The sequence below is a fragment of the Triturus cristatus genome, chromosome 8, assembly GCF_964204655.1.
Source record: "Triturus cristatus chromosome 8, aTriCri1.1, whole genome shotgun sequence".
Classification (NCBI taxonomy): domain Eukaryota; kingdom Metazoa; phylum Chordata; class Amphibia; order Caudata; family Salamandridae; genus Triturus; species Triturus cristatus.
The window spans coordinates 297,684,798-297,699,794 of record NC_140591.1 but is presented as its reverse complement, the minus strand read 5'-3'; the positions used below and the strand labels follow the sequence as shown (position 1 = coordinate 297,699,794).

Sequence of the window (14,997 nt, the reverse complement as noted above, 5' to 3'; positions counted from 1 at the left end):
CCCAAACACAATCTGAAGTTTTTACTAATTTTGTCTTGTTGACTGCAACCTTCCAAGAAAAAACTATTCACAATATCCCAGGTTTCTTGGAGGCAGATCACATCAAAGCCTTTGATAAAGGACAGCCATAGCGGATCACTAAACTTGCCTGCTAGTGCCGCAATATTCCAGCAAATAAATGTACATACTTTGGGATAAAAGGGAATGGTGTCTGTTAGACTCTGTAGTGGAGGGACCCTCTGATCGAACAAATTAGTTCTTGGCAGTCAATCACAGCCTTCCAGGGATGATAAGAAGGCAAAGTTATTACTAAGAGCTATTTCACAGGCAACCTATTTCCTTGCTTCCTGTAGGGGGGGATCTACACTCCCATAGTCTGCCTTTGACAGATTGTGTTGGATGTACCATAGGTCTGTAAAAATGTCCCATATGGTAAGCTACAACAGAGGAGACAAAACCACTAGGAGTAGGACATTTCGTTGCTGCCAAAATTCTCTCAGCCACATGGGGACTATTGAAATTAATGATTAGGCTATCTCCCACAAAGTTTTTCTTAATCCTTTTAACCCAATTCACTCTTCAATCCATTATAATACGTCTTTCCACTCGGGTTCCCAGAGTGGTATTCAAGTTCAGCCAACGTAAAACCTGGTTCATGAGTTGGTCAAAAGTCTCAGTTGCGCCTGACAAAAGGGGGTACATTCCCCAGCAGCACAACATAGGGAGTTGCTTCCGGTGGCAGATAGAGAACTATGGGCCGAGGGCTGAGAGTACTGTATACATCAGAACTCGACCGGTTATCCTCTACCCATTCAACATAGGCTTAGTGTTGCCAGTTCCAGTTCCTAAGAGCTCTCCTCCCCTAGTTAGTTTGCCCCGTCAAGATTTTGTTAAAGTACCTTGAAGCTGCCTCTGCAAGGCCATAGGGGCGCTAGCTGCAACGCTGTGGCTTCTGGAACCCAATTGTGCATTACCTATTACCACACATTGTGAGTAAGAATGCTTCTCTGTGATACGTGAATCGGGAACACCAGGATTAGGAACAGATACTTTCGCCAGGTATGCAGAGTGAGACCAATTCAAGTCGGTAATAGCTTTTTCCATGACTGCTAAGCATCGGCTGATGGGTTCCAGTTTAGCTTCCAAAACAGTTATTAGGGAATTGCGGAATGATCTCATCAAGGTCACCATGGCAGATCTATCCCAAACTAAACAATCAGCACAACTAGGTGGTGGATCCACAGTGACCCTTGCACACTTGGGTCTACTGGCGATTGAAGGCCTTTTTCTTTTACCTCCCACTCCCGAGGCCCTCTCCGAGGCATCCTTTGTGGTAGTGGAAAATTGAGTATCTGATACCCGCATGTGCAACCCTAAACTACACAGGGAGGCTTCCACGGGATCAGACACCATGGCCTCCCCTCCAAGATCCGACTCTGTGGTAAGACCGTTAAGCATATGCCCTGACCAAGGGTAGGGGTGAGCGAGAGAGACGTGTGACCAGTTCAATCTCCTTGTCAAGGACACTGGCAGCCTACTATAGGAAGGCATCCATGGTAGCCACTGGTTTGGACACTAGTTTATCCCAAGGCTTGGTGGCAGCTGTGGTGGGCTTACGCATCCCCACAATTGCCCCCAAGGCTAGCCCCTGAGGACAAAAAGTCAGGCAGTCAGAAAATGCAGGGGTCAAGAATCTTTGTATGGCCATAACAGAACGTCTTACAACAACACCCAGCTCCCTCCTTCAGTATGTTAGGCTACACAACACAAAAACTGGGGGCTTCCAAGACCCCAAGTTCACCAGGTATTATACCAGCAGACAGACCACCAAGTCGTCCTACAAAACAATCCAGGCAGAAGGGGGACGCTACAAATACAAGCCAGAAGGGGTAATAGAGGACAGGCGTGACTAAATAAAAATAAATCCCTAGAAAATTCTTCTGACTGCTCCGGTCACATATTCCCACTGTTTTGTCCAGCAGTCATTAGTGACGCTTCGCTGCAAGACAGGAGTGGCGATACCGCAACCATGAACAAGATCGATGCTGAAAACCAAGAGGGGGGGCAGCCTCCTCCGGCCTTGTACTGACACAGACGGGCCCACCCTTGGCCCGCGCTTCACCCGAGCACAGCCCACGCGAGTCTTGCACCGCGGGGGTGGAGAGCACATTTTTAGCTGGTCACTACCCCTCCTCCCTCACAAGAACAGGATGCTGGGACACAGAGTACCCGTTGCAGCCACACACACAGCACACCAGCAAGACCAACAGCTATTTTTTGTTTACTTATCACATGAATCAGTCACCATTACAGTTTAAACGAGCTGCTTGAAACTTAAAATGCTGCAGAAATTATGAGAAACACTAGCTAGGACCTCTGGGTAGCCCTTGGTTGAAGTTTTGCTTTTTTTGATGGGGCCCACCTACAACACCATTGACACCAGGTTAGAACAATGCTATCCATGCCACGCTAGAAAAGTGACAAGGCATTTTGACATTTTTGCAGCAAGGTTTGTAGGTGTATGCTTACCTGGTGCTATGCACACAGAGCTGAAAACCGACAAAGGGAAGTTTACCATTCCAAGCATAGTATTCCCACTCTGCATTGGTAAAACACCATCAATGCCAACATGAAATACGTAAAAGGAGCTCCAGACATGCATTCCTCTTATTAAAGCACTTCATTTAAGCAGAGCTTTATTCAGACACAATGGGGCAATCAGTAAACACCAATATCAGAATTCTCAACTGATGTTTTACAATGATAGTTTCTATAATATAAGGTGTCAGCAATTTTTCGTCTGTTGCTTAGTGTTTTATTTATCTTAAGGATAAAAAATAAACTCATTGCATCTTAATTCCAATGGAGCAAAAGAGGAGTTCCTTTCCCTCTTTATATAGGAAAAAGAACATGTTTCTCTCCAATGGAATTTTGGAAGTCACTACGAACTTGAACATGGAGGTTGCTGAAGTACCAGAACTGTCTGTAGAAAGCAACTCATTGCTGAGCATGTGTGCCTCTTTTGTTGACAAGTTTTTTTTCCCATTTGAACATGCACAGTTCCAAAGTCCAAAATCACAGGCTTAATGTGTTTATGTCCATTCTTCTGTAGGACTACTGAAAGTGTGTTTTACTCAATCATGCCTCTTGAGTATGCACATTATGATTGCTACACACCTACTCTTGTTCACACCCACTCCTGTATGCCATTCGGATTCATCCATTAGCCTAATTTAGACCCTAACAAAGACCTCTGAATCTGAGCACTGGACATCTGACTCACTAAATATTAGTGTAATCATTAGGACAACTGAAGGCCGAACCATAAAAAAAATGTTTTGTTTCAAATATGTGTTGATTGATATTCTCTTCAAGACAAAGATCTACCGTGTATATCTACACTTAGAATTTGTGTCATTTCCTTCAAACACATTTTCAGTCTTGTATCATACTTATTCAATACAAGTTTCAAACGTTAAAAGCAAATGCTTCAGAACTGGTTATTAGAAGTGCAACAACAAGTTAAAATGCTTTTATCCATATTGTTCATCTACTTTCTTCAATGATATCATTTAAAAGACACTGTGTACCCACTCATTAATGTAGCCCAATCGACCAGTGCAATCAAGTCAGTATGGTATGCATCCACTGTTGGTCCTTAACAAATGAGACGTTACCTTAAGAAATTTATTTTAGATTCTTCTGCTCTTTTTCTAACCTTGATTATTCCAAGATAATATGCTTTAAGTAATTGGAGGCGCCTCTGCTCTTTCAATATTAGTATAACTATAATCAATTATTTTTGTATGCACTTCCATCACGGAATGGATCAATGTACAGAAAGACTGAAAAATTTCCCAAATAACATTAACTACAGTTTTTAGGACTATGATCTCTTGATTTTGCTCTACTGAAACACTTCTACATTAATGTGATGTTAACAGACTAATCTCTAAATAAGAAATATGTGAGGAACAAGTTCTGCACACTGAAGAAATCCCAGCCTCAATAGTTTGAGGACGGGTTCTCCAAGTTAAATCTTCTCTAAGAACATCGGATAATGCCTTCTATAGAATGTTGTATAAAGCACGTGTGCACATAATAGTTGTCTAGACTTTAGGACTACAATATTTGCAGTGGCTTTAATCATACTAACATACTGCATGAATAAAGGCTTTTCAAATAGTTTTAAGAAAAAGATTTCAGTAAATTGATTCAAAGGTCACAAAACTGACTTGAGCATTCATCATACCGTCCAATTTCCCTTATAAATGCCGACAACAAAATATATTCTAAATGTTTAGCAAAGAGATTGGGGGCGGTTATTACTCCCTTAGTCTCACTACGTCAACACGGATTCATAGCCGGGAGAGGTACTACGGACCACGTCAGGCGGCTTATTTCTGTCTTCGATTGGACGCAGGCAACGGGGGCTCCCGCTGGGGTGGCCCTGTTGGATGCCGAAAAGGCATTCGACAGGGTCTCCTGGGAGTTTTTGTGGGCAGTGATGAGATGGAAGTCTTTCCCTGAGGACTTTATAAGAGCAATACAATCTATGTATTGTATGCCGAATGCAATAGTACGACTAGGGGGAGAAGAGTCTCAGAGGTTTATGGTTAGCAGGGGCACGAGGCAGGGGTGCCCCTGCTCCCCACTTCTGTTTGCTCTGTATATAGACCCTCTTATAAATAGGTTGGAGGCCGACTATGAAATCTGTCCGGTTAAAGCGCATATGTATTCAGTGAAAGTCTTGGCATATGCGGATGATCTGGCGGTGTTGTCTGTGGATATGTATAAGGCCATGGAAAGAATTGTGGTTGCTACTAGCAACTTCGGTATAGTATCGGGCTATAAATTGAATTTGGACAAGACACAGGTGTTACACACGGAGGTTGGCTTACCACTAGGGATGGACGTATCCAAGGAGGCAATGTATTTAGGGGTGCTTATTTCTGTTAAAATTCAGGAGATACCAAAGATTAATGTTGATCCACTGATTATATCAGTAAATAACACTCTGGAGCGCCTAAATAGGCTCCATCTATCTATATACGGAAGGGGGAATGTACTAAAAATGACAATTTTTCCGAAATTTTTATATCTGTTTCGGGCGATCCCAATTATGTTCCCTAATATCTTTTTTAAGAGAGTGGAGCGAATGTGCTCACGGTTTCTCTGGGGGTATCGGCGCTCTAGAAGGGCGATGAAATGGTTATATCTGCCGGTAGAGCGGGGAGGTCTGGCTATTCCTAACTTTTACGCTTACTATTCTGTTACGCTGCTCCAATTTATGGGGGTCTTGGTATGTGGGAATATTGAGGTACAGGAGGCTGCCTTTTCCCCCTCAATTTATGAATGGTGTCTTGGTGAATCGGCCCGAGGATTGTTGGTAAAAGTGCTGGAGCCAATCTACTATAAAAAGACTAGATTTAAGATTATACAGGCAGCATATGCAGTATGGAGGAGGCTCAGGAAACAATTAGATATTCCCACCATCACGTGGTGCACACCTTTTGACTCGTATATCTTGCCTTCCACTGTATGTCATGATTCAGTTATGAGGAGGTGGTCACAGCAAGGTATAAGAGTAATTGGGGATCTATTAGAGACTGGCAATATTGTTTCTTTTTTAACGTTACAAGAGAAATTTGGGGTTGGTAGGGCGGATTTTTTTAAATTTCTGCAACTTAGAAGTTTCCTACAGGCCGAAATTGCGAGGGGGAATTGTCAAGTGTCCCAGATCCGGATTTTGGAGTTGATAAAAGGCAAATCTAAAATTGGTCAATTATATAAAGAACTTATTTTGAAGGAGCCTGATGACATCCGTAAATTCGAAGCAATGTGGGAGGGGAAATTATTATTGACCAATATTGATCTTCAGCTTGTTTGGAGGACTGCTTATGCCATTTTGCTTTCTGGCAGTTTAAGAAGTCAAGCGTATATGGCTATGTTCAACTTATATTATACGCCAGCAAAGATCACAAAGTGGAAGGCTGGAAGGGGGACGAGATGTGCTAGATGTGGGTTATATGGGGCAGATTCAATACATATGTTTTTCTCTTGCCCCTCGCTCTCTCAACTCTTATTGGATATTGAATGTTTTATTTTAGGGTCTCTGGGTATCCCGATCTTGTTGACTGCACATTTGGTTTTGTTTGGGATAGAACATGGTACGGACTCTGGGAGGAAGATGGTACCGCACAGAGGCTTAAAGTTTATATGCATGGCAGTTTTGAGGCTATGTATAACATCTCAGTGGCTAGATCCCGAACCCCCGTCATTTGATAACTGGAGGTCTAAGCTTATCTTATTGTATAATTTGGAAATGGCCCTATATAAATTAAAAGGTAGGGCAAGAAAGAAATTGGGGGTAGCAATCTGGGAGCCGATCGCTAATTGGGTATAGGAATTTATTTTGATGATCAGTTTCAGTTTAATGTCTGTAAATCAAGGATTATCTATGTTGTATATGACTGTATGTGTGTATATGTCCCTGATTCAAGGCTGTTCTTTGTATATTATGAATTTTGTTTAGTATTTTGGCCTCACTGAATTGAACAAAAAATAAAAAATATTAAAGAAAAAAAAAAAGACAGTAAAAAAAGGGGGGGCAAGTAAGGAAGAACACTAAAGTATTTCTTCAGTGGAATCTGAGTCACCATTTATCAAACATTCACTTTATCTTCTACTTACGCAGTCTCTATATATTACATAATCATTTATCAACAGAAATTAATCATTTCATAATAATACCTCAACACTCTAGAACACTAGGAAGGTTATTTTATATAAACCTAATAATAATGTGTGACTACTTAGCTGGTATTTTATCTCCACAGACTGTTTGCCGTTTACCAAATATGCATCGAGGCCCAAAAGAATAAAAAGTGTTAAGATTTAAATGAATTTTAACAATTTTTGCGCATTTCAGTGCAGCTGTGGAAGTTTGCATCATGTTAACAATTTTAATTTTAATTTTGTATTTGAAAGCAGCGATTTTTCTTTTGTTCATATTACTACAAAATGTCACTGACTTAGTTTGAAATCATAACAAATATTTGACGTTATGCTACCTAAAAGCAAAAAATGTGCATGAAAATCAACCTCAAACAATAAAGTTATACAAGTTCAAGTATCCCTTATGACAAACTCGAACTCCAAACATAAAAAATGATGTGATATGGTCCAAGGATCAAAAACTTTGTTCACATCCCATAGTAAGCCAGTTGCTCCATCAGAAACGTATTTGCAGAAGTCATACCTGAAAGAACTTTAGACAAAGTCCACACCAGGAACTGTTACTTTAACTATGTGTCGTTTCCTCAATTCCATTTACAAACTAGGGAAGAACTGAGCATCCCATCAACTGCCAAGACCACCTTTGTGTATGCTAGATAATTTAGGTGCCTGGCAAATATATTCATGTTAGCATTACAAGAAACCTGATCATTACAGAAAAACGTAAGTACACCTTTTCAAAACCTTTCCGACATAAAAACTAAAAGTAAAAGAGTATTTGTTTCAAGATTGAGCATTTTATGCCTTGAGATTACCAGTCAAACGTCATTAGAGAGGGGATAATCCCAAGTGAAATAGTAAACATGTCTTATGTTCCCTCTGTACCAAGGGAAATGAGATGTAGATATGACTTTTCCAAGGCATGTATGTATATGTATATATATATATATATATATATATATATACACATATATATACATATATATACATATACATATATATATATATATATATATATAAATATATATATGCAAGAGTTTCCTGTTCAACAAATTACTTCACTAACATACCATTTGTACAAGGTCAGTTAATATCTGTGCACAAAAACAGCATGCATGATCAACGAAGAATTTAAATCCTAAATAATAGTAGATATCAACATGCATTTGTAGTATACATGAAATGGCTTGCATTACTTGACCTCAAGTCCAAATGCGAGTCCACTTTAACTACATGTCGAACTGTATTGGCTACGTTATATTTCATGTAACAAAATATATGAATAAAGTCCGACCGAATGAGCAAAAAAAAAAAAAACTAAAAAACAAAGGGACCATTAAATTACTACACACCATACCACTGGTAGCACAAAGATAACCACTGTGCTTCCATTGCATTATACTACTCACAAAAAAAGGCTCACAGTTTTCCGTTTTTACTTACTTTTACAGATACAGGCAGAAAGCCATCTATTTTCCTCTCGGTGTTCATTTTTAAATATGGATAAATAGGTAAAATATGTTTTCAATTGGATGATTCTCACTACTGTCAATCATGAATGCTAAGTCAATAACTGTGCATGTTTACAGGCAGGGAAGTTAAAAACATGGTAAAGATTTCCTAATGAAGCTTATCATAAAACTTTATTTCGGTTAAAAACCATAAAAGCACATATATGGAATACTTATTGCACATTAGTAAGAGTTCATAAATCGTACTACTCCACAAAACATTTTCTCAAATAAGAATGCAGTACAATAAAAGTTAAATACAAGATGGAATCAGTTAAAATGCTTAGAAATGATAATAAAAAAATAGGACATTAAAACAAATCAAGGGCCAATTTGAGGACAATAAAGATCGGGGGTAGCATCGTAAGGCTAGGCGCCTTTTAGCTTGATTATTGCACTTCTTGCGTACCACATAGAAAGAAGGAATCTCGAAGTTACGAACACAAATACGGGGGTCGTATCATATTTTAATAATCTGTAGACCTCCATTTAGTCCCTAAGGCCCCTCGATTTGCAAAGGGGGACAATTCATTTGGTTCGTGCCCCGATGTAAGAGGGACAAAAAAGCAAAACATGCAGATCAGTCTCTTCTGCAGAGTCACAACCAGGGCAAGGGCTCCATATGGAGGGAATACCCGACCATTTATTTGACAGAGACCGCAACGGGAGAGATCCGTGTCTGGACTGAACATATAATTTTTTTGCTAGCGAGGACTGGATGTCATCCAGAAATTTTTCAAAAAAAATAATCATCTTTCACCTCCAAAAATCGGAGGGACAACCTGCCCAAGCTAGGATTCAGATCACGGAGATTCAGATGGTGCTGTTTAAGAATAACCCCCAGCGCCCTCTTACTAATCAAAGGACAAGATGTTTCGGGCGAAATCCACAGATCCTCCCTATGCAAATCGTAGCAGAGTTGTTTTACATGTTTAAGCCATAGAATGTTCCCCGATCCCCTTATAGGCAGTAAATCGATTAACTCCTCCTTATAGCTTAGCAGCTCTAAAGTGGACCAAAGTCTGTGCATGTTTACAGGCAGGGAAGTTAAAAACATGGTAAAGATTTTCTAATGAAGCTTATATAAAAGCAGCATTACAGATGTTTAAACTGCTCTTCAATGCATAGGCCTTCAAATTGTATTGCATTGTACTGTAAATGGCTAACACCCAATTGGACATTCAAACATGAACAAACACTGGTTGGTTAAATAAATGTGGAAATATAATCATTGCATCTTCATTTTTTGCATAAGGCATAAAGTAAATATGGATAAGTACAGCCAACATGAGCAGAAACTTAATATGGATTAATACAAACGGAAATGTAAAAACAATACCATAAAACCGGGAGCCCTATTCATAAATGCCAAATCAATAGTCCACAAAAGAAATACAGTTAACAAACCTTCGAAAGCGTTTGTAAGTTTAGACATGATTATTGAATGGTTTGCACAACAACAAGACACCAAGTACCCATGTTTAACAAATGAAGCCAAAATCTCTGAAAATATCGCAAGACGCAATGAAACTAAAAATAAAATATTCCCAAGAACGCATGGTGAGTTAGAGCATATTCGCAATGTACAATTTTTTGTAAACCTAACTTTTTCGTAACTAAATGTACCATGCTTCTAGTAAAAACAAAGCTCCAAACCATCAAAATAAAGCGTTTAGCTCTGAAGAAATACGACATGCAAGGGATAGCTGTCGCACTGGCCACATGGGCCTGCTGTCAAGTGCCACTGCGCCCTCTGTAAGAAAGTCTGTGCTAACCACCGTGCTGCGGAGAGCTACGACAGTATCATAGCCAGCAACGCAACTACGGAAGAGCCAGAGCGCCCTGGCAGATGGGCAAACCCTGGCAAAATAAACCAATAGGCAGCACTGTCAGCAACCCAGCCATCCCAGCAGTGGGCGGTGACTACTGCAGTGCCTTGTGACCAAAATACACCAAAGTGCAAGCTCGTAGCCAGCCTGCAGAGGGGGCTGCGTAGCACTGTAAGAAGAACAGGGCAAGAGCAGCCTTCCCCGGGACAAACAACGCTCTAGTGGTCATGATTCACTGAACACCGGAGGGCACTGTTCCTTTGACATCTTGAATGGGTTACTGTGCACATCTGTTCTGCACGCTGCTGGGATCTACGGTGCAGTTACCCGTGTGCGTAGTGGAGGAACTGATACCCAATTGATTGGGATACCCCTCTTCAAAATGAGAAACGTTATAGTGCTGAGAATATGTGCAGGGTTATTCTGCCTTGGCTTACCTCTATCGGACATAGCCTTCACTTGCCCCACTACGTCGGGGAGTCTCTGCTGCGCTAAAGCCCTGTGGTGGAAGGAGAGCACCAGGGTCTGGGTCTTCCCTCGCACCAGACCCGCTGCCAGCTAACTGCCCCAGACAACAAGACAGACCATACTCCAGCCTCTTGCCCCTCGCCCCTCCCTCGGTGGTACCTCCCGGCCGCCATTAGAGGCGAGCGGAACAATACGTGCGCGGTAGAAGCAAGGACTCGTGGAGCCGGAGGGGACGGCACCACGAAAACACTGAGGGGGTGACAGACAAGCCTCGCATCAACCACCACGAGCAACCACCCATTTCAATATTATTCTGCCCCGTGTGGTTCATTAACACAGATTCCCAACCCCCGCCTTCCAGCGCAGAGTTGAGCGCCCGAGTTCGCAGCAAGCGAGGCGAAACCACAGGGGGTTTGAGGGGGCTGGCAGAAAGATCTGAGACCTATTGCGCACCCCTAGGCCTTTCCAATGAGTCTGTCAACAAGGCCATGTTGTGTCAAAGAACCCCAAACTGCCAGCCACTACGGCCTTACCCGAAAACATAACCAGCATTAGCCGCCGCTCCTCCGAGGCAGCTATCCTTCCAGTCCCGGACTATGGGCTGGTGGGGGCGTGGTCAGCAGAGCCTTGAAAAAAAAAAACTAAGTTCCACCCAAGCCTTGGCTGGGATTGGCTGCCGCATACCCTGGGCGGTCTCACACACGCAGTGCTGCGAGGGCGAGGGGTAGCAAGTTACCCCTCCCGTCACATAGTCTTGTTTTCGTACTGGAGATGCAGCTTGTCAATCAGTCCGCCCGAACCCGCCCATGCGTTCCCCTCTATTCAGCAGGCTAGGGTTAGCTTTGGACTTTATTTGGCCTCCGTCCAGCTTCAGGCAGCTATAGGTGGCTCTGGGAAGAGTAGCAGCGCCGCCCCAGGGTCTCAACAGCTCTACGTCAGTGCCACGCTTACCGCAAGGGGAACTATTCCATGGCATTGGCGCCCTACGGTAGTTTAGCACTGCTACTGGCAATTATGTATATTCACACCCTTTAAAAAACTCCCTTATAGTGTAAGGTGGCATAATTAAGGGATCCCTCAGTTATCGTTTTCATATGGCTTCAAATGGCATACTTACTAACATTTACTGCTCCCATTTAACGGATACTATTTGATGCATGGGAATAGTGCGTGTTGTACTGTTTCTTCCAAAGCAGTCTCCCTTAGGGGATCACCCTTCAGAGGAGACGTCCTCCATTTTGTCTGATCTAGTGATAAAAGCTGTTGCCCAGTGGTGCGTCACGTTATAGATACCGGCATATCTCGTACCGGAGATTGGGTGCTCTCCATCATTTCAAGCCTTTGCTCTGCATCAGTGGCAAATCGCATCACAAGCTGAACAAGTGGTACTAAACGCTTAAGGGAGAAGGGGGAAGCTGCACCCTAGGAAACAAAATGGCCGACGTGTGAAGATTGGTTTCCCGGCAAAATCTAAACCGACCTTTCTTTCGACGATCCCGAAGAACTGACTTAATGTTATAATTTGAAATTTGGTTTCCCACCATTATTGATCCGTGTTTAACAGAATATTATAATTTGGGCAGATATGAAATAGTCTAGAGCCTTAGACTTCCAATTACGCTATTGGTATCAGCAGTGACTTCTTTCTTCACACCCCTTTGGCAATCTGCGCATCTTATGGACATAACAGTCACCCAAACTAAATAGCTTGTTTGCCTGAATTGTATATACATTTAATAACATAACAAAACTCCCTCTGTTGCAGCATGCGTAGCATGCATATTGTCTGCTACCGATTTAGCATAAGATATAAATACATGTGCTGACTGGAGCAAGAGGTATTCTTGAACGGGCCGCAACAATAGTGAACAGCCCTCTGTGTCCCCTTCTTTTCTTGTGCCATCCTGCTGCCTAGAGCACAACTAGATTTTCAGCGCCAAGAACCAGGACGCTCCCAGGGCTGGATTTGGGACCCAAATACTGCCATGGCAAAAATGCTCAAACCAGTACCGCTCCCTTTGTCTCCTCACACAATCTCTCTTTTGCCATCCATACACTCTCCCCTTTTGTCAGAACCCCGTTCAGAGGGCCACGGGGCACACAGAGGTTACAGGGCCCAACCAAGGTGGATGAGCACTTTTATTCCTGGGCCCACCCTACTATAAATCACACTTAACTAGGTCAAGCTCCTCCTGCACCTGACTCAGTTAGTAGCGTAGCATGAGCAGTCAAGGCTCCCTTGTAGGGAAGTATAGCTACAGATCAGTGAACACAACTCAACTTGCACACAGCGCACATGTTACATCAATGTCCAGTCAAATACTTATTTTGTATAAAAGAAGTATTTCAATTCTAATTCTAAACATGCAAAGGTAAACGACATTCAATAAGCAATAACACAGTCCCCCTTTAGGTAGGCACTCTAGTAGTTGTCAAGCCACCTCCCAGGCTACCAAGTTTCCATGTAACATGTGTGTTGTTATTCCCCACTCACATGCAGCAACATCCAGTGTATGTAAACTATTAGGCCCTGTTCTCTGGGTTTCCCCCTCTTGCACTAAATAAGATGCTGTCACTAAGAGTTCAAGTAGGGTTGCAAAAACCAAGGGCGGTATATGCCCCGTGCCCAGTTCTCAGCTTACCTTCTCTGGCAGTACGACCCCTGGCAGCGGTGCAGTGTGGTCTTGGCCCAGATCAGCAAAGTCGGGCTGCACGCGTTTACAAGCACAGTCTTGGCAGGCGCCAGCTCTCTCTCCTGAGCCGCACTTACCAGTGTCCCTACGATTGGAGTTGCTCCGGCACCAGCCACATGCGGCAAGTCTTGCTCTTCCTTACTCAGCGATAGGGGCAGTCTCCTTACTCCGGCAGGGCTCCAATGGCGTGTCCTCTGGCCTCCTCGGATCAAAGCCGCCCTTGTCTTGGCTGTAGCAGCAATTTAGGTAATGGGAATCTAACCAGACCTCCAGCCTCAGCGCTTCGAGTGGCCCCTCCTGCTATGCCGTGTCACTCCAACGAACTTCTCTGTCCAGTCACGCTAGCATCAGGTTGCCACCTTTGCACACAGCCGACGGCCCGATCTATGCAACACAGTTTCTTGGCACACAGCGGCCCCTCCTAGCATACGGGGTCGCCAACTTCCACAGTGCTGCACATGCGCAACAGCCAGATCGATACACCAATGTCTTAGGTGCACGGCGGCCCCTCCTGGCATACGGGGTCGCCAATCTTCACAACATGGTACACTGGCAACGGCCTAATCGATGCGGCACTGTTCTTGATGTACAGCGACCCCTCCTGGCATACAGGGTTACCAATCTTCACAACACAGCACATGGGCAATGGCCCGATCGGCGTGGCACAGCTCCTCGCACCTTACCCGGGAGCCCCATACATCTGTGCTGCCCTCTGGATCTTATTCCCTCTAACACTCTCCTCTCCCTCAAGGGCACACTGGTCTTGGCGAGCAGGTAGGATCTGGTGCTCCAGACTCCAGGGCAGGTGATCTTCGCTTCCCTGGCTGATGTTCCCTCACCCAGCAATGAGACTAGCAGGCTGGGCCCCTAGTCCGGGTCACAGGCAGAGATCTTGCAGAGCTTTCCACCTCACACAGCTCAGCCAGCTGTTCGGCAGATGACAAAGTATGGGGTGTCAGACTCCTCTACTTACAGTGTTTTTCCAGACACAAAATTTGATTTAGGGTCTGGACCTTTGATGTTTTATGTTGGTGTTCTTCTTCTTTCATATGGACATGTCTCCCCTTAATCCCTCCTTCTGAAAGATGTTTGTCACAGCAGGCGGGACTCCGAAGCTGATTAACCCACAGCAAGATTCATGGGAGTGACCAGAGTTCACACCTGGATGTCAGCTTCAGTGATCTGTACATCAAAGGTTAATCCATTGCCCTCAGCCCTACCGTTTATGATTCCTTTATCAGCTTCATCTGTCTCTTCCTGAGATGTATTCAGGCCCTTTTTTGTGATCTGTCACTAAATCAATGAGCCCTTTGAAATGCACAGGGATAGCCTGTCAGGCTTTGGTTTTATTGCTAGTCGTGCCAAATCCTCGGGAGCGAAGATAACGCCTCTTCCCTCCCTCAGAGCTAAGATACCCCCAGGTCAGTTACCCTGCAGATAATCAAAGCCCCCAGGGAGTGGAGAGACCGGAAAGGACCACCAGGACCACAACTGGGATGGAAAAGGAACCCTGCAGAAAAGAGAAAACAAACAGGCACAAGGTTATAGCCAACCCACCCAAGGATTACATGAAGCAAACAACAAGCGACAACCTATCAGATGCTATGCCTGCCCATACTCTGAAGTACTGTGAATTTTAAGCCCAGCGGTGCAGGGGAACACACCCTAAGACTTCGGGTTCTTCCTGTTTCAGACCTACAGAAACACAGAGTCTTCTGGGTGAAGTCAAAGATCGATTTATCGGCTGCAGACCAATTA

General features: G+C 43.5%; 1 protein-coding gene across 1 annotated transcript in view; it reads right to left on the bottom strand.

Annotated features, from left to right (window-relative positions):
• The window catches only part of ZMYM2 (zinc finger MYM-type containing 2), a 1,132,334-nt gene extending 1,121,120 nt beyond the window's left edge, over positions 1-11,214 (bottom strand). The window contains exon 1 of the mRNA XM_085621554.1: positions 11,080-11,214. The gene's annotated coding sequence lies outside the window, so the exon portion shown is untranslated. The remainder of the gene's footprint in view (positions 1-11,079) is intronic.
• Positions 11,215-14,997: the final 3,783 nt, after the last annotated feature.